Genomic DNA, 21,400 nt, shown 5'->3' on the forward strand with positions numbered 1-21,400 from the left:
TTTGAATTCATAAAAATAGTAAATTTGGGTTCTCTCCAATTTCTCTTTTAATAGAAAAGCTCTAGTTCAATAAGAAATTCTACTTGGCATTTTGTTGATTTCTTAAATTCATGACAAGTAACACAAACAATAATTAATTAATTAAAATATCTGTTAAAACTTTGAATAATTCAGGGATTCAGTTAGACAGTGGAGTTTAAAAATCAAACAAGACAGACCTATGCTGACCTTTATGAAGATGACCATCAGCAGGAGACATGGACTTTAAATAACATACCAACATAGAGGATGTTTTTTATTACCTATTTTTTCAAGCTGCTGTTCAATTATATGGACATAAAAGCCTTAGAAAATATGTATAAATTTATTGAATATAAGTCTTTAAATTTGAGAGCATTTTTAATAAAGATTCACATATAAAGTGTAAAACCAGTAAGAAACAGAGCACTAACCAAGTAAGGAAAAACTAAGAAAAGAGAAGATAGTTATACCAGATAATGTAGCCCCTACTCCTTACCCCCCAAAATGGGTACAGAACTCAGGCTGTTTACTACAGCCTATAAAAATGGAAATTAGTCTTTATTCTTTACTTTAAAGTGTTTATTTATGATCTATTGAAATGAAACATTAAAGTTCATTCGAACAGAGAAATTCTTCCCTGTCACTAAATATTGAGAAGAAATTGCAAAGGAGCTTGAAACAACAGTGGACATTATGATGCTGAGGTCTTTCAGTACAGTTTGTATGATAGAAAGACAGATGGTCTGTGCTACCATATTTTTGTCTTTATGAACTTAAGGAGTAGGTTTAAATTGTGACTGCATAACTGGACACCAGGTCCACAACTCAGTGGAGGTTTGAGTAGATGAGATTGGACTTAGAAGAATATGCATGATCTGCTTCTCAGACTTACATTTATTTAGCACAGATTTCCTGTGGGCTACATTGAGCCATTATACTATCTGTAATCTAATGCTTGCCATCTTTTTTTTTTCCACTAAAAGAATGAAAAAAACAAATAAATGGGTAAATTATCTTACATGTTTTTTTCTAATACATATTTTTGGTAAGCCTTGTTTTATTGTGTAACCAAGTAACATATGAATAGAAAAAGCTATTAAACTATAAAAATACTTAGTTCAACACTTTTTGTTTGTTTGAAGGGACACCATCTCCTTATTTGTTTTTAAGTATATAACATACTCACATTTTTTGAGAAAATTATTTTTACTTCATATCATATCAGTATTTGATAGTGTTCTATAACCATTGGTACAGACTAGACGCATGATTTCTTGGTAATACAGAGCTTTCCATTGGCTCCTGACTTTAGGAGTGGGATTAGCAAATCTAACACTTTCTTCTAAAAATGAAAGACCTCAAATGTGTTACTGTGTTCATGAAGGACCTATAGCAATACCTGCAGGCTGTTGTTAAAACTATAGCTTATCTCTCCACTAAAGTCTTTCTTATGTACCAGACGTACATGCTCTGAGTTTTACATTCACTATCTTAAAACCTTACTACAACTTTGCAAGGTTGAGGTTATTATCATTCATGCTTCACTGGTGGGGAAACTGAGGCAAGGGAGGCTGTAGGACTTCACCAAGACCACAGAAGTAAGAATGACACAGCAGAGCAACATAAGTCTCCTCCCCTGCGCTCCTTCCCTTGCAGTTACTGCCTTGTAGTAATCAAGGTTTCTAAAAGCAGTTTGATCTGTGTAATAAGTGCTTGAACAGGAACCTTATTGAAACACCATAAAATATATGATACAACCTTAGCCTGGAAATATTTTTAGAGTCACCAACCTTAAAAAAAAAATAGATGTTTATGTTTGAGCATAACCTCATGTGAGAAAGTCACCGAGTTCGTCAGGTAAAGTCTCCTGGATAAGTAAAAATATAACCTGTTGAATAAGTAGTTTAGTCTTCTCTGTGTGCTGCTAAAACTAACTCTTTTTTTTTTTAATTTTTTTTTACTTTGGCATAGAGTTTTTGAGGGTTCTAAATGAGATACTATGTCTAAATCCCCTAGTTTAGCAATATGCTGTGTGTTTTGGTGTCTATAACCCATGAACTGAAAGTCTTAGCTCTCAAAGAGGAAGTAATAATTGACCCAGCAGATAACATGATATTACTTCCCCAGCCTCCTACTTTTAAACCATGAGGAAGTATGTTCTATGTTTATTTTTGTCCCTAGTATATAGTAGCTATTTAAAAATTTATTTCCTCTTAAAAGGACCTAAAATTTATTTATGTGTGTGTAATACAGCTCAATGAATATTTACTGACAGAGACTGAAACTTAGCCCAGGCCAGGTTTCTCCCGTGCTGATCTTATCAAGCTTCCATTGACTTAAAGACTGTCACAGAAGGGTTGTGCCAGACTGGAAGCCTTGTCTGATAAGAGGCAGCAACCAGGCTTTCTCCATTCTGAAGTAAGAAGAAATAGATGAAGGAGTTGTTATGTGAACCCGATGAGCCCTGAAAATTTTAAAAAATCTTTCTCGGGTCATATCCCACTTTGTTCATCATAGTTTTCTGTCATCGATGTTTCTGGGGATGTACCTAGCCTCAAGGGTGTGAATAGTAAAGTTTAGAATATATTTTAAGCACAAACTGATTACTTCTACTCCTATGTTTTCCACTTCTCAGTTGGAGATAGCCTGAGAAGGGTTTATTTTTAAATAATAAAGCTAGTTGTTTAAAAATGTGACTAAAATTCTCCTTAAAATTAACCCGTGACTTACCTGTAAGTACTGAGCTGTGATCATTAACAAATTTTACCAAATATTGTCACTGTGTCAATATAATGAAGAGAACTTATCCTTAAATTAGTTAAAACCTGCTCACTCTTTAGAACAGTACTTAACATGTATTAAGTGCCCCATAAATATAACCCATTGGAAGAGCAGTTCTTAACTGCAGTACTAAAGTACAAGTATATTGTTATCCGTTCTCGGACATACCCTGAAGTATGTCTATATATTTAATTTTTAAAAATTTAATAGATGGAGCAACATTGATATTTTAGTTGGCAGATTGTAATGCCAGGTCTTCATTTACCAGAGTGGGACATTGCCTCTTAGCTCTGTCAGAGAATGCACTGAGCACTCCTGCTCAAAAAGGTTTATGTTCAGAGAGACACACCAGGTGAGCAGGGTGTTAATTACCAGTGAATTTTGTAGACACTGAAAGCGCACGGCTACATGGCAGTAATAACTACATTGTGATTATTGTAACTCCACAACTTTGGAAGCCCTTTTAAGTACAGGTTGGTTCAAAACCATCAGTTAATTACTGGTGGGTTAAGTTTTTATGTATAGTTAAAAAGTGATTTATTTCTTGTCTTATAATTTTATACTATATTGATCTACATATAGAGCCTCAGAAAAAGCTCTTTCTCACACTTACACCAGAGTCTAAATATATAGATCACATTTTATAGGACCAAGTTTTGATGCTACAGAGATCAGAGAAAGCAGGACTTCTCTAATACAGTTAGGTCATGAAAGAATATGGAAATGAGAAGGATAGACATTTTAAAAAAAGATTCTTTACCTTACATTCTGGCCCAAATCCTGTCATTTACTCAAATAGAAGCGTGCCTTTTTATTTGCATGTGCTGCACCTTATGTCTCCAATATCTTTTTTGTACCAACATGAACCAGATACCTGATTATTATTCAGGTACTTCACTTACCGCTGCAAGCTCATGTCACTTAAAGAGATTGCAGATACTGTAATGGACACAGGAGAAAATCATTGGTGCATCTTTGCAGGATATTACCTCTATTACTTTCTACCTATAGATTTGAGAGGGGAGAAGTTAAATGGTAAAGGAATTAAGGCTCTAAGGCAAATCAAGTTCACAAATCAAATTCATATTTTCATTTAAGAATTCTAAGAACTCCAAGACCAAACCTAAATTCTTACTTAATTTTGACCAGAGTAATGGCTCTCCTTCTGTTGGAGAGTGAATAGAGGATTGATTTTGTCTGCCCTTGGGGATTTGCTAACTGGTAAAATAGCCAACTGAAATGTGAAAAAGGGAGATGAAAACAAAACTGTACCTTTAGGGACAGATCTTTGCATTTTGCATTGGGATGCTGTAAAGCCTTTGTTTGTGGGTGGAGAGAAAATATGTTACTGGGACTGGAAGCTTACTTGGGCGGGGCAGGGCAGTGTGGGGTGTGGGAGGGAGATGGAGGCCAGAGGGAATGAATTTTATACACCCTCAGTAAGTAGGCCCAGTTTAGGCAGAAGACTGGGGAGCGGGCTGGTTGGAATAACAGACCTTTGCTTTCCTCCAGCTTCTCCCTACTCCTCAGTCTGTTCAGAAGACAAATTGCATGAACATTCACAGGAAAGTTAGACACCAAGCACACCTCCCTTCTGATGATACTGGGTCCTGACACAGCCAGTGAAAGAGAATCTTGTTTTTCTGTTAGAATACTTGTCGCGCCAAGTTGGTTTTATTGTAAAATGTTATACAATTAATATAAAATGCATTTAAAAATAAAACGACAAGATTTTCTTAGTTTGGCTGTCTTTTTATTTAAAACTGAGGATCACTACAACTAGGTTTTGTCTTAACCAGTTTAAAAAAATTGATTCAAAAGCTATTTCTTTAGTTTCTCCCTTTCCAAAGGCCGTTGTGAGCTGCATATTATGTTTCTGTAAGTTATGCTTCAGTCCACCAGCTTTTCTAAAACTTAGTTTGATGGTTTAGCGGGTGAGGATGGGACACAAAGCTTATTGATCCTCTTGCCCTCATCTATGTCGTGGGAGTAGCAAAGTGCCTGTGTCATAGGGGTGAGGCTATAAGATAATTCAAGGAAGACCCCAAGACCACTACCTGGATCATAACAAGTGCTCAGATGTTGGCTTTCACTACTGACATAGCTTCATTATCTTTATTAACTTAATTCTCAATTCTGTGTCCTCTTTCTACACTCTTCGTTTCCTGGAGATTTCCTACTCATTATGGACAAAGAACATTTTAAAAGCTGCTTCTTTTTTGGTACTTCTGGTGTGGCTTACCCCATGTGATACAAATGCTTTGAAAATGGACCCTGAACTCTATCCCTAGGCCTATAGGGAAACCCTTAAGAGATTCAGAATAAGAAAGGTAATATATTTAATCAAATCTTACCCTTTGTCTGTGTGTGATTTATGGAAATCTGACCGTGGAGATACCTGACTAAAGGTACCCATTGTAGTTTGACTGAATTAGAAGGATTGTGTGTCATTAAAGGAAGGTCTGGTTGGAGAGGAGCATGGGTATAAACAGATGACCTGTTGAAAGTCAAACAGATGTTTCACTGGGCCACCACTGTACCACAGGGGACAGGAGGGCGCTGAACCGGAAATGACAGGCCAGCTTATAGACCAAAATGACATCTTCTGAACCTCTGTTTACTTACCAAATGGGGATTTTTATTAGATTATCTCAAAGGTCACTTTGTGCTTGGTGTACTACAGTTTTCAAATTGTGTAAGTTTAAAAAAACAACTAGGCAAAATTCCGAAGTAAAGTTTAGGCAGGGTCAGTGAGAGACTAAGAATTTCCAAGTGTTAGTAATGAGTGTTATTTTTCTTTCCTTCCCTTTACCTTGTCTCCCCAGAGGTAAAAAGTAAAGATATGAAGTCTGTCTTCTGTTTTGTCAGTTTATGTAAAAAGAACAATTACTTCCATTTTAATCATATATTTTTTGTTTATGAAATATAGGCAGTGGTTTGGCCTCAAGCTGAATTTAGATTTGAAAAGATGAGAATATTAAAGCTTGTCAGCCAACCCACAAACCAATGAAGTGTTTCTAAGCTGACACAACATGGGGTGGAGTTCTTTTTGTTTACTCCACCAGTACCCCTCACAATAAAAAATTTAAAAGAATCAGATAAAATAGATACTCTCTGTGAACAGGTATTACTCAGGGAGAGCAGCCTGTAGACCAGAAATGCAGACAAAGCAATTCAAGGGGCTAGACCAGTGCTGTCTGCCAGCCCTTCTGTAAAGATGGAAATGCTCTGCACTATTCAGTACGGTAGCCACATGTCACCTGTGGCTGGATGTGGCTAGTGTGACTGGGATCTGAGTTGTAAATTTTATTTAAGTTTAATTAATTTTAATTTAAATAACTGCATGTGGCTAATGGCTGGAACAGTGCTGGACTAGGAAAAAGAAAAGATTTGACACACTATATCAAAAAGCTGCCAAAGAGCATCAGATGCTACAGCTGTGGATGGTTGATTGGAACTAAAAGAATGTCTAAAGAACTCTTCTGTGTGAGAGAATTAAATTCTGCTTTGTTGTTTCAAAGGAAAACATTAGGAAACTTGGGAGTAATTGCAGGGTGGCACATTCTGGCTCAGCATAGAAAATGTCCTTATAGTTAGTCATATAAAACTGTTTAATCAGATGCCTCAAAATGTAAGAGCATCTCCAGTTATGAGGGTATCCAAAGTCAGACTTGGTGACAGTATGGCAGGGACCTGGGGTTTCTTCATCAATTAAATGCTGATACTACTTGCCTTACCCCCCCCCCCACCACCACACACACACACACACGGCACTGGTTGCACTAAGGATTACCTGAAATACTATTTTCATAACTTCTCTGAAACTACTAGGACATTTTATTAATCATGACTATTATTAGGTTAAAGATGGTGATTAAAGGACTTTATGTGCTTAAAGTTACCTTCAGACTGCTTGTTTGTACAACAAGCAAAAAGATTCCCTTTGGGATCCTGAACCAAAACCCCATAGTTTCGACAGTAAACATGCCCCCATGGATATGGTAAATGGCATTGGTCATTCATCTGTTGGTCTTAAATTTTTCAGTGATTATTTCACCTGGAGAGGATGCTAAAATTGGCACCATTAACTCTCCAAATACCCAGAAGATGCCTAATAATAAGCAGGTGGATGAACTCACAGTAGTCCGGCTGTGGGAGGTGCTCTGTCGTCTAGACCCCTTAGGACTTGTCGCATCCGCCGGCCATGCCGGCTCCTCCTGTCGGATGTAATGCGTTTGTGGGAAAGGAGCCTTGTAGGTAAGGCCACAGCAGTGGCCTTCAATTGCAAAGAATTTCTACCAGCCTCATGAACCAGGGCACTCTTTGGCTCTGCTTATCCTCCCATAGACACTTGGGAATAGGAGGACTGACGTGGAGCTCAGCCACCCAGAGTGGGGCTAATGCTCTCATAAAGAACCCCCATAGAATTCATTAGCTGCGTTTTAGCACTTGGAGCCTGCACCTCTTACATCCCAGGAGGGATGGTTCAGGAAGATAATGATGACACTTAGGTTACTATTGATAGACCCTGCTTTCTTTTTAAGCAGGAGGACATTTTCTTGTCCTTTCTCTTGTCAAAATGATAAGTGCAGAGTACTCTCATTAGGATGTAGCCCCTCACCTCCCAAGGACAAGAGGAACTCTCCTTTCCTTCCTAATCTGCTTTCTTCCTTTCCATGTCATCTCAGCCCTACATTCTGAGTAGCTATGCATACATTTACCTTTTGATAGACTGCTCTGCACTAATAAAAGCTACAATGAGGAACACTAGACAGCCCTCATTTTACATGCCGGCATTTGGTCTTTCTCCCACATATTCTTTTCTTGAGGGTAATAATATCCACCTGGACTAAAAGCTGGTGGAATTAAAATGCAGCCCTGTTTCACAGATGGCTGTCTTCATCCATGGCATGTGTGTGCATATAGACATTCTTGCATGTACAATACTTTCCTGCCAACCCAGATTGATGAAAGCCTAGGTTAAATTGCTGGAAAAAATCAACTTTCTATGCCAGTTGTAACTGATACAAATTTCTAACTCAGGCTCGGCCCTGGTGCCAAGTATTTACTCATTTTCAAACTTCACAGTGGTTACTCCAGTTTTTTCCTGTGATTTTCAACCCTTCAGCCAGACTTTCTATCACATCTCATTATCTTTAGATAGCCCAACTGAGAACACCAAGGATGTTCATCCAGTATGATCATCCTTGACTTCCTTCTATTCCATTCAACATTTTTGGTCAGATTTGTTATTTATGTTCACACCAGTCCCTCTGCTGTCAAAGCCAAATGTACCCTTGTTCATCCTCACGGTCAAGACCAAGTTCTTCAGCCAAACTTGACCGTCTCCTCCATGGCTTTGTCACATCAATCAATTCTTTCCCTTTGTTTTATACCCATTGTCTCCCCCACCACTTTCTTCCATCTCAGCTTAAGAACTTAGGCAAGTTTTCTGTAAACTTAAAAACAAAACCAAAAAGCCTACCTCTATCTGAGCCTCTCCTCCCCTTCAAAGTCAAGTGATTTTATACTTGCTCTCATCCTTTCTTCTTAACCCCTGAATGCATAGTTATACCCTATTGTGCTAATAAAATCATGTCTTAATACCCACCAATGACTTTCTAATCACGAAGTCCAATAGACCATGGCAGCATTCTCCCTGGCGGATTACCTGTTTTTCCTTGGAGCGCTCTCACCCCATAGTTTTCCTGGCTCTGCCAGTCCTTGTTCTCCTTGGTTTCACTTCTTTATCCTGTTCTTCCCTCAGATGTCTAAGAATCCCATTGTTCGTAGAGAACATTACTTAATAGCTAGGATATGAGAGTCAGATAGACCTGAATTCAAATCTTGACTCCACCACTTATTCAGCTGGGGAGACTTGAGTATGTTACTTAATTTTTCTGAGTATGTTTTCTCAGAGGGTTGTGAGGGTAGAATTATCATACGCATGACAAGTGCTCAGCATAGATCCTAACTGCTTGCTTCCCACTTCGCTTTCTTTTCTCCCGCTGTCCATGTCCTCACTTCCCAACTTCGTCCTGCCTGTTCCTGGCCTTCCTCTGGAGCCCACAGCCACACCACCAGCCACCTGCTGGATGCCTTTCTCAAACAGAAAGCATCATTCTTGTCTCCCAAAGTAAGTTTTACCTTCCTGACGCAGCCTGGCAGTGTCCCAGGTTGGAAGCACAGAGGTCCATTTAACCTCCTCGCTCTCTCTGACCTTCATATCCAGACAGTCCACAAGCCAAACACGTTCCAACCCCAGTTGCTTGGATTTTTCTTTTCATTCTTAATGCCACCATCATGGTTAAGGCTCCTTTTATTCCAGCTTAGATTCCTGTTGTGGATTCTGCAGTGGTCCACCCCTGTATTCCACTGCAAACATTCTTCCTAAAGCTGTATACATGCCTGCTCATGTCCTTGCAGCGCAGGTTGTTCTCTATTGTACTTTCCTGCTCCCTATTCACTTTTGAGTTGAAGGCTCCATAGCCAATCTGTGGTTCAGGGGTTAGAACAGGAAAAATGTCTGATGCTCTGCCCAGAGTTAGCACTCATTACATGCTGAGTAAGTTTAGTAGAAAATAAAGCAAAATTGGTTGTGTAATGAAATGTAATGTCATAAGAACTGGTTTAGTGCTAAGTGGTTAATTAAGCAAAAGCTAGCTCTCAATTGACACATCCTACTGAATTAGTTGTAGAATAAAATCTATAACTTGATCCCCATTTCTCACTTTAGGCTTAGTGAAAGAGGATCATGAATTGGGGAAGTAATTATGGGATCTCAGCTGGGCATGGGCCTTCAGCTCCTACTCTGTCAGTGTGAGGTAACCCTTTGTACATTTCTCCTTTCAGCCAATGCTGAAGGGGCCAGGTCTCCATACGGGTGTTTTGAGTGTAATGAGACCATATTTGACAAGCTGGAAAGGAGTTCTCCCCAGTTTCTAGCATAGTGCAAGACTAAAATTGGGTCGCAGGAAAAGCCACGTGATACTTAGTAATGCAGGTTTTTTGTGGACACAGGAAAGCACACTTGCTGGCGTCCCTCCCACCCCATCCCCACCCCCCGCTACTCCCTGCATGCACTGTATCTCACACCCTCTCCCCCAACCCTGTCCCTCAGCACTGCAGGCAAGAAAACAGCGGTGCTTCTGCACCTGGCATCATGCTCTATGTGAGAAGAGGCCAGTGGAGGTGAGTTTGATGTGTGAGTGACAGATCCCCAGGTAACGCTGCTGGGGAGCCCTTGATCTGAGCAGTTTGAAACTGAAGACTCCAGGTCACACTGGAAATGGTTGCTGCTGGGCACAGCTTTCATCCTTATTTATCTTCTTTTCTTAAAACCCTTCCTGAAGGGCTTGTTTTTGTTTTTTGTTTTTGTTTTTGTACAAATGGGTTCTTTTTCATGACCTGTGTGTGTACGTGTTTCTGCAAGAGCATCTGTATATTCCTTTTTCATGTTTCTTGTCACTGCAGGGCAAGGTTGTAACCTTTTGATGTAGATTGTGAACCTTAATGAAGTCATCATTTGCCTTGGGAAAGAGATGTTTGTTCAAATAGTGGAGAAACATTTTCTTTTTCTGACATTATAGGAACATTATATAAGAAATAATAATTAATATTTTGTTCATCTACTACGTTAGTTATTTCTAACACTTCATGTATTATCCCATTGAAATAATTAATATTTTGATCATCTACTACATGTTAGTTATTTCCAACACTTCATGTATTATCCCATTTAATCCTCAGAAGAATCCCTTATTGCTGGTTTCCCCGCTGACATTTGAGGAAACTAAAACAGAGGGAAATACTTCACCTGATGTCATGCATTTAGTAAATGAGAGGCCCGGGTCAGGCAGAGATTCTAGGGCCAGCAGTGTTGATTCTACAGAAAATGATTAGAGGGAGCAAACGTGGAGCACTGAGGGCTTACTAAGTGTTCTTGCTGCCTTGTGCATTGTCTGATTTAAAAGTGCCCAAGAGTGGCCCTTGCCTTCAAAGCCATTACTGTCTAGTGGTTGGAGGAGAACTGTAGATCTGGTTTGTTGGTGTATTTCCATTGCTGAGCAGAGTGTCAGTCATGTAGGAGGTGCTCTGAGTTTTGTTGAATCAATATGTTTCCAAAAGATTAAGCTTGTGAGTTGTCATGATTGAATCATGATCAGCTAACAATAAATGGGAATTAGAGACTCCTACAATGTAATGATTGTGTAGTGCTACATTTAGAAAAACCAGTGGGGAAAATATCTGGGGCTGTGGGAATCACTGTTCTTACCCACTATGGTGTTTTTAAAGATCTTTTAGGAATCATGTGGGGGCTTCCTGGCTCCTGTATGATTTATAAATCTATTATGCATGTCACATAGTGATTTGCATTCTTTTTTTTTTTTTTTTTTTTTCGAGAGCAATATCTTTATTCATTAAAACTTGAGGTCTGACCACCTTTGCACCTCGTGCTCATAGTGCCTGCCTGAGTCCTCCTATGCAGAAACATGGAACAGGCCACAGGGCCTTGAAGCCTGGGGTTTCAAACATGACCCCTCTCGCCAGCAAGTCTTAGGCCAGGAAGCGTCGGATGGCAGCCATGAAGTCCTGCGGGCAGTCGGCGTGGATCCAGTGGCCAGCATTAGGCACAGTCTGCATCTGGGCTCGAGGGAAGAGCCGCCTAATTTCAGAATGATGGCTGGGATGCACAAAGTTAGAGTTTCCGCCAAGGAGGAAGAGGGTTGGTCCAGGGTAGGATTCTTGTCGTGGGGGGAAGGCCAAGATCTTGTCCACATGCTGGGCCAAGGCATCCAAGTTCACCCTCCACACCAAGCGGCCATCTGCCTCCACCAGGTTGGTGAGCAGGAACTGCCGCACAGCTATGTCCTGGATAAGAGAACTGAGCTGTTTATCGGCCAGTTTGTGGGCATAGGAGCGGGACACCTCATCCGGGATGTCTATGGCCCTCATGGCTGCCATATAGGCTGGAAAGTCTGAGCTGGATGTGGTCTCCACTGGGCTGATGTCCACGGCAACTAGACGTTCTACCAGGTCGGGCCTCTGTAGTGCCAGCAGCATGGCCGTCTTGCCTCCCATACTGTGGCCAATGAGAACACAGGGCACTAGGCCCAGCTTGGGCAGGAGATCCTGCAGGTCCTGGCTCATGGCCTCATAGCTCATGTCTGGGCTGTGGGGACTGTCACCATGGTTCCGAGCATCCACTGTCAGCACCCTCCGGCCTGTCTGCTGGGCCAGGGCCTTGGCGATAGAGTTGAAGTTGGTTTTGCAGCCGAAAAGCCCGTGCAGAAACACGAGGGCCGGGCGGGCCGCCTCCCCATGCAGAAGCTTGTAGGAAAGTGGCACCGGTCTTGGAGAAGCTGGTTCTAGGATGCTCGAGCTTCCCATACGGGAGTCTCCACGTGCGGGCCCGGCTGAGCATACCCTGGAGGAGCTGCCCGGCACGCACGTCACCGGCACGTTTTTTTGTGATTTGCATTCTGAAGAGCCATCCGATGAACTCGTTCACATAATGCAATGTTGAGGGGGACAGGAGAAGAAAATGGTTAATTCATAGGTAGGACATAGGGCAGAATGGGTGGGGACTGGAAGCCAATGAGGAGGATGCTTCAGAGATAAGAGCTGGAGACCTGAGAGAAGGAGCCCAGCATGAAGAAGAGCGTACAGGGAGAATGAGCAGGAACTACTGCCTAGACAGGAGGACTGAGGCAGAGGATGAAATACTGCTTAGAAAAGCACCAGAATATGCTGGTCTGTTCGTGACCTTAAAAACCTTAAAACTATGAGCCTGTGGCTTATAAACTGTCATTTCAGGCTGACTGGGTATAGATTGCTAAAGGGTTTTTAGCCCCTCCCCCCAGCCCTCATGCCCTTAATTGTCAAAGCCTTTGGGCCGTGAGTTGTGTATAGCATCTGGGGCATTGAGAACATATGAATCAAGGGAGAGGGATTCTACAGACCGGAGGGCTGCTTACTATACTAGAAGTTGAGAAGGGTTTCAGGGATGTCAGCAGGGAGTGTATTTGCTAGGAAGTGTAGAGAGGTGAGACACAGCCCCCACTTTTCATTAACACATTTTTACTGCCATCATCCTTCAGCGAAACTGCTGCATTAGGTACCTAGTGTTTGATTTGAACTTTGTTTATTCTGCATGAAAATGCACTGTGCTTCTTGATGTCACTTTGGTGCTGCTGGGACAGAAAGTGGGTATTTTATGTGCTCTCTCTTCCAAAAAGATGGAAGAGCCTCGTAAAAGTGGTTTCCAAGGAATAACCTAGCACTTTAAAGATTTATAGAGCAAATGTCCACTTACAGGTTCATTTAAGTTTTGCAAAACATTTCTGCGTCTGTCTTGCCATGTCAGCAAAAGATTCTGGGATTTAAATAAATAAAACCCAGTGGCATGTAAAGAGGTGCAAGAAAATATGACGCATCAAGTTATTACTGAAAGGAATATTGGGGCTTAAGTGATCTCCTTACTGATATCACCTGGACAGAAGACAGCTTTAATCTTTAGGCTCTGTATTATTGAAATATGCTGAGGGATTTGTGAGTTTCGAATGTTGGGAAGGGTATCCACCAAAGATAATGATCCCATTTCAGATATGCACTTCTTTGAATGAAAGGAGACAGGTGAGGGTACAGCACAGAAATGTTAATAGCACCTGAACCCCATTCCTTCCCTAGGAGTGTCTCAACCCAGCTAAATTGGTGAGATTTTAAAAATAGGTAGGATTTATTGTGGTGAGACTGGGAGCAGTAATGGAAGTCAAGAAAACCTGTGGACATAAAAAAAGTGTTTGCTAAGTCCCTCCTGTGTTTGCTGCTGTAGGCGTTTTACTAAAAACAAAATAATATCTCAGACAAGCTCAGAAGGTGTATTTTCTCTGTCTTTATTTCTTCTTCTTAGTTTCCCTAGGACTAGGGACCCAGCACCTGAGAAGCAAATATCTATTGAATTAATGGTTTTAAAAAGAGGCTCTAGAAAATACTATAAAAACAATCTTAATAAATTATATTGTAATACCTTCATCCCATTTTTTTCATCTAGCCCAAGTAACTGGTCCTTTTGAAAATTGCCCTAAAGGAACTTTTATTTTACTGGGGAAGCCAAACAAAAGAATAAGTAAGAGAATGAATAAATAAAACAAAAGTATATTTCATTCAATTCATACACCAAATTGTCCTTACTTGCATATTAAGATTTGCTTAGTTATGCTTTTTACACCACTGTCCCAAAGCACTTTAATCATTTATTAATTATTAAACCTCCATATTGCTTTAGGTGAAATGGAGTCAGTTTTGAAATGCAGTCAGTTTCTTTTTTTGTTTTCCTCAACATCTATATGCAATCAATTAGAAACTTTGTGCTGTTATAATTCTGTTTCAGTGAGCCTGAGTCTAAATTATAAATAAAGTCACAGAGATCATTACAGCATCATCTTCAGGATGTGTCAGAAAAGAACATTCTTCATTCAGCCTCAATATCATCTGTGTGCCCTTATATTTGTGTAGAGGAGGGAAGCATGCCATTCATAAAACCTGGCTTTTACTGTGCAAGCCACCATCACATTTGTGATAGGCATATTCTCCAGGAGTAAAGTTCACTATCCATCGCACAACTTATACAAAAGACAGACTTCCAGCCCTGACCCATATGGCTCAGTGGGTTGGGCATCGTGCCACAAAGCAAAATGTCACCAGTTCTATGCCTGGTCAGGGCACATTCCTGGGTTGCGTATTTGGTCATGAGAGGCAACAGATGGATGTCTCTCTTTCACATTACTGTTTCTCTCCCTCTCTTTCTCCTTCCCTCTCCCTCTCTCTAAAAATAAATAAAATCTTTATAAAACAAACACACAGCCCATATATACAAGACTTCCAGTTAAGATGGTGACATCGGAGGTTGGTGGTCAGTGGTCACAGCCAGTCCTTGCAGTTAACTGGCCTGGGTAAATCACTCCCATTGACCTGCCAACAGTAATCAAGACTCCACTACAAGAGGAGGGTATACTCAGCCCACATGAAGGGCACCTCTCGAGTACCTTGCTTGGGTGACAGGGGAGGCTATTCCACTGGACTCTACAGGACACTTACTATGTTAGGCCTCATTACCAAGACAGGGAGTCATAGCAATTCTACCTAATACGTAGAAACAAACACAGGACGGCTCCAAAAATGAGAAAACCGAGAAGCATGGCCCAAATGAAAGAACATATTGGAAAAAGAACTAAACAAAATGGAAATAAGCAATCTACCATATGCAGAGCTCAAAACACAGGTTATTAGAATGCTCAAGGAACTTAGTGAGGACCTCAACAACATAAAAAGATCCAGTCAGAAACAAAGGATACATTAATTAAAATAAAAAACAGTTTATAGGGAAACAATAGTAGAGTGGATGAAGCTGAGAATCGAATAAATAAATGATTTAGAACATAAGGAAGCAAAAAACAATCAGAACAAGAAGAAAAAAGAATAAAAAAAAAAAACGATAGTGTAAGCAGTCTCTGGGACAACTTCAAGCATTACAACATTCACATCACTGGGGGATAAGAAGGAGAAGAGAAAGAGCAAGAAATTGAACATGTATTTGAAAAAATAATGAAAGAAAACTTTCCTAATTTGGTGAAGGAAATAGACATGCAAATCCAGGAAGCACAGAAAGTCCCAAACAAGATGGATGCAAAGAGGCCCACTCCAAGACACATCATAATTAAAATGCTAAAGGTTAAAGATAAAGAGAGGAACTTAAAAGCAGCAAGAGGAAAGCAGTTAGTTACCTACAGGAGTGTTTCCATAAAACTGTCAGCTGATTTGTTGAAAGAAACTTTGCAAGCTAGAAGGGATTGACAAGAAATATTCAAAGTCATGAAAAGCAGGGATCTACAGCCAAGATTGCTCTACCCATCAAAGCTATCATTTAAAATGGAAGGGCAGATAAAGAGCTTCCCAGACAAGAAAAAAACTAAAGGAGTTCATCATCACCAAACCATTATTATATGAAATGTTAAAGGGACTTATTTAAGAAAAAGATCAAAACTATGAACAATAAAATGGCAATAAATGCATATCAACAATTGAATCTAAAAAACAAACTAAGCAAACAAGAAGAACAGAGACAGAATCATGAATACAGAGAGCATTTTGATGGTTGCCAGATGGGATGGGGGTGTGGGGGAATGGGTGAAGATGTTAGGGGATTAAGAAGTACAAATAGGTAGTTATAGAACAGCCATGGGGATGTAAAGTACAGCATAGGAAATGGAGCAGCCAAAGAACTTATACACATGACCCATGGACATGAACAATGGTGTGGGGATTGCCTGAGGAAGTGGGGGTTGCTGAGTGAAAGATAAAATGGGAAAAATTGGGACAATTATAATAGCATAATCAGTAAAATTTAATTTTAAAAAAGTGAAAAGAATTTCAAAAACAAAAACAAAGTCAGTTTTCCCAGCATATGAGGTCTGTCCAAAAAAAGTCCAACCATTGTTAGCATAACGAGAACAGTTCGCATGACATCGATGCAACCTGGCAGCCAAAGAGAGTGGACTGGAATCAGCACATGCAGGAACAATGACGACTTCACTGTACTAGTTATTGGGAGTGGGAGACACCATTGAGTGAGCATGTATACTGTGTGGCCGTTGCATTCAAAATGAGCAAGCAGAGCAACAAATCTGCATCAAATTTTGCATTAAGTTTGAACATAACTCCATGGAAACTATTTGGATGATTCAGAAGGCTGTAGCTGTGGCAACTGGTGATTGGCAGCTTCATCACAACAACACACCCACTTATGCATCACATCTCGTGCAGAGTGTTTTGGCAAAACATCAAATCATCCAGGTGACTCAGCCCTGCTACAGTGCAGATTTGTCACACTGAGACTTCTGGCTTTTCCCAGAACTAAAGTCACCTTTGAAAGGGAAGAGATTTCAGACTGTCAGTGAGATTCAGGAAAATACTATGGGGCAGATGATATCAATTGGGAGAATTGTGTGAGGTCCCAGGGTGCCTACTTTGAAGGGGACTGAGGCGTCATTGTCCTATGTACCGTGTTTCTTGTATCTTCTTCACTAAATGTCACTTTTTCATAATACATGGATGTATATCACGAGGGAATAAAATTAAAACAGTCCCTGTCCTCAGGGAGCAAGTGGTCTAGCATATAAATCCAACCTTAAACAGCTAACAGAAATGCACAGTAGAGCTGGGCAAGGATCTGGGCCTTGGAAGAAAGGGGGAAGAAGAAGCGGAGAGTTTGGACCAGGGCTGGCAGCAGGGAGGCCACAGCTTTCTCTGGGCATGCTGGTATTAGAGGAGGATAGGCTGTTTGGAAATCTCATTTCAGGAGCAGCCAGGGGCTATGAGTTGGTGAGTCTGGTGGCTGGGTAAGGGAGGAAGAGTCAGTGCAGTTGGGCCAGTTTCTAGCTTGTCCATCTCATCCTTCCCCAGGGATGGAATAAAAGGAACCCCAATAATCACCATGACACCAGCTGAGTAAAGACAGGCAGTGAACACCTTACAATAGCTGCCTTAATTTGGATCCTTGCTAGTGTATCTTAATGACATGATGGAATTTACCATATGAATAACTAGATACTAAGCACCAGTCTAAGGGCTTCGATGCATCATCCTATTTTATCTTCTCAACTTTATGAGAAAACTGAGGAATAAAGAAGTCACCCTGCTAGTAAAAGGTAGAAGTGGTGCAGTGAGGATACAAGTCCATGATTTTTTGACTGCAAATTGGGAATAGTGCTGCCTCTAATATATTAATAGAATGCCCTTCCAAACATCCCAACACCAAGATTCCACATATTTTCATGTTAGAAAAGCTTTGTGTTAGGTGTCTTTTTCCCTGATCATTTCTTTCTCCATAAATTTGGCAGAATCTTGTTGGCCTCGCTTAAGCATCATTATAAATGATTGAGTATTGTTTTAAATACGTGTGAATAGAGTTTGGAAGAGTATGCACTCTGATCATTTTTTAGTCTATGTCATGATTTTTTAAAATTCTGGTTACAAGCCGCTAAATTGATTTAGTAGTTTGGAGCACCTTTGGGTGTTCTCCAGATACCAAACAAACAGGATTTCTAACCACAGTGACTAAATCAGGCACTTCCAAGTTTGAAAAATTTATAGAATAGAAAAAGATATCCGTGGCCAAATAAATATCCAGGCAGTTAGAACATGTCTAAAATGAAACACTGGTTTCTTGAAACATATTCAGTAAATGTACAACCATGTCACAAAAGGAGATTATGCTCAGGAGAATTTATTATGATGTGGTTGCTCTCCAAGAATATTGCCTTATAGCTTATGAAGCATCTCCATAATGAAATTATTAGTTTCAGGTACTCTTTATGAAAATGAAATGTTCCCATGATCTCTGTAAAACTTATTTGGTCAATCCAATTAGGAAAAAAATGAAATTTGTATTTAGCATTAATCCCCAAATTAGGAGGGACATTCAACAACTGTAGTAAATTCAAGGGTTGCTTGGAGACTGAATTAATCTTTAGTTCTAATCTGATTGTCTCATTTTAACATTTTGGCTTTACAAGATTTATCAGACCAACAAAACTGCCCTTCACTGTATAAACCCTACTTGAGTTTGGAGCTTTTTTTAAGGCAAAAAGGAAATTCTTTGTAGGGGTAAGTTTTATATGCATTATAGTGTATTTATGTAGGAGAGATTTACCAAATTCTTGATAAAATGAACTGAAGAGAAAATATTCTGAATTGGCCAACTGTTACTTCCATGGGGGTAGTGAAAGAACAAGGCTAATCTTTGTGCAAAGCTGTTGTATTTTATCCCCTGCATTCTGTAGCTGAAGTCCCCTCTTCCTTCATGAGGAACACTGAGAAAAGGCAACCACTTACCTGTTAGCCCTACACCCAGGCAGAGAGTCTTCACAGAAAGAGACTTCGGTGATATTAATTCAATGCCTACTCGAAGTCAGGTGATTTTTGATTGTTTCAGTGTTGTGGCCTTCTCTACTGGTGAGTATCTATTTAAAATAAATAAGGATCAAACAAGTGAAAAAGTGTGAACAATTTTGTAAGAGAGCCAAACCAAAGAGATTATGCCGTTTTATTAAGAGAGGCAGTTTAGCATAGTGGTTCAAGGGAATTGCTCTAGAATCAGGCTGGCTGGGTTTGAATTCCACTGCTGCTAATTATTTGTTGGAAAACATTAGCTAGGTTGCTTACCTCTCTGTGCCTCTGTTTCTTTATCTCTGAAAAGGATATAATAGAACCTAATTCATAGGATCATTAAAAGGACTAAGTGAGGTAGTGGATATATTTAAAACACTTAGCGCCTTCTCCATGCTGAGTGCATAAAAATGTCAGCCATTATTAATATTTCTAAAATCCCAAACTGGAAGCTTCCAGGCCCATATGTTAAGCATGGCTTGTACCACAGTGCAGTGTGCCCCCTTGTAGGCAGCAACACTTAGGCCAAAGTAAGTGATTATTAGATGAGTCTATGTACACAGACTACTCCGTTCAAAAAAAAGACATATAGTGTTCCCTCACTTATCACGGGTATTACGTTATAGACACCACCCCCCCCCCCCACGATAGGTGAAAATCCATGAAATAGGAACCTTACATTTATTTTAGTATTTATATAAATTTTAAGGCTTTATAAACCCTACACACAAACTGTTCCCAGTCCCTTATTAACCTTTACCACTCCCTTATTAACCATTTCCACACTTTTATAAACACTACTTATGTTCTTAAACATATTCTGCACTCTTAAACCTACGTAACTTTAACAACATACGTATATAGTATTGTAAAATTTTATATGGGTACTTACCAGCGAAGTATACTACAACTTGAATGATGAAGATGATGAATTAGCTGTGCAGTACTGTCTGAATGCCCTGGCTGGTTTAGCTCAGTGGATTGAGCGTCGGCCTGCGAGCTAAGTGTCGCTGGTTCGATCTTCCAGTCAGGGCACATCAGAGAAGGAAAACTCTGACTCCAAAAAACCTCCGCTGCCTTGCGGCATACCTCTTCAGGGGAAAGGCTAAGGGAGTAAACCCCAACAGAAAATCCGGAGCCGGAGTCCCTAAGGCGGTTTGACGTTGTAGTCAACACCGGCAACTCCTGCGGCGCACCTGAAGCCAAGCTGTATTGACTCCGTCTTTCCCTTGGACCCTTCAGCTGCGAAGAGAGGGGGGGTCTGCTGCATGGGCAACAGCAGACCCTCCATATTACCCTGCCCAGGCTCTGTAGCTTCAGCGTCATCACAAGATGTCGATTCAACACGGGAGGAGACAGATACCGTGTCACTCCCGAGTCGGACTGCACAGCCATTCTCGGCGGTGCAGATAGACTCTTAAGAAGCTACACCATCGTCTCTCGAGACGGACGGCTGCCGACGACGACTGATGAAGATGAAGGTGATGAAGATGAGATGAATGTACTGCACAGCAAAGAAGAGTGTTACAGCTCTTCTAAAGGCACCACTTCATCAGGCCCTTCTTCAGGTGGTGCAGTAGTATCTTTGACCTCATCTGTAACTTCTGCTTCTGGTAAAGGCATAGGTGTAACCGACCTCTTCATTCAAGTGATGAACATAGTTATAGGGAGTTGCTGGGGCTGCTGCTTCTTCTGATTGAGAATGTTTTTGTAAACTGACATGGCACGTCGATTGAATTTGTAAACTGCAACGAACGAACCATATGGGGGGTCCCATTCTTCAGCCGCTCGCTGAAGTTCTTTGGCCATTCTGACCATGGTTGCAGGACAATCAAGTGTTAGGCCAACCTCCTCCTCTTCCTCAACCTGTTGTTCATCTTGTTCCTCATCCTCTTCTTCACTTGCTAACTTAGTTTAGTTAGCTCCTCCAGGCATCCATTTCCAGAATAAGCCCGTTTCATCCATGTTGAAAACTTGTTCAGGCTTATGGCCTCCTTCCTCGATAATGTCTTTGAATGTGTTGTTTACGTATTCCTCGGCTCTGGCTTTATCCACAGAGGCAGCCTCTCCGTGCAGAGAAATGCTCTTGAGTCCAAAGCATTTCTGAAATTTGTCAAACCAGCCCTTGCTGGCACTGAATGGGGTTGTTCTGGTTGGAGAAGCACTCGAAGGTCCTGCTTCCACATCATCGCCGTCGTCCTCTTCTTCATTCTCATCACCGTCGTGATCATCCCTTTTTGCTGCTAAATTATCATACCATTGCTTGGCCTTCATCTGGATGGTGTTTGTATCCAGTGAGATACTCTTTTTTTCTGCAATTGTTTATCCACACAGCTAATGCAGACTCCATCTTCACAATGATCTTATTGCGGGAAGTAACCACCCACTTTGCTATTTTGTTGAAAGTCACTGATGCCGTAGCCCTGATATTTTTCTTGTCCTTCTTTATATAGCGAGCCGTAGACTCGTTGATCCCGTAATGGTGGCCAGCAGACACATAGCTTCTTCCTTCCTTCAACATGTCGAGATTCCACCTTCTCTTTTATGGCAAGCACCTTCCTCTGGCACTTGGGTTCACTGCCAGAATCCTTAGAAGATGCAGAACATTTGGGTGGCATCGTAGGACTTGCAATAAATTCAGTCTTTAAGG

At 40.7% G+C, this 21,400-nt stretch overlaps 1 protein-coding gene and 1 pseudogene across 4 annotated transcripts in view; one reads left to right on the forward strand and one right to left on the reverse strand.

The window, feature by feature from the left end:
- Positions 1–21,400, forward strand: part of AUTS2 (activator of transcription and developmental regulator AUTS2) — a 1,178,499-nt gene that overhangs the window by 730,340 nt on the left and 426,759 nt on the right. The gene's annotated exons all lie outside the window — the stretch shown is intronic.
- On the reverse strand, positions 11,198–12,263 carry LOC150009140 (sn-1-specific diacylglycerol lipase ABHD11 pseudogene; annotated as a pseudogene).

This window comes from Furipterus horrens, unplaced genomic scaffold (genome assembly GCF_987537825.1).
Source record: "Furipterus horrens unplaced genomic scaffold, mFurHor1.1.pri manual_scaffold_5, whole genome shotgun sequence".
NCBI lineage: Eukaryota > Metazoa > Chordata > Mammalia > Chiroptera > Furipteridae > Furipterus > Furipterus horrens.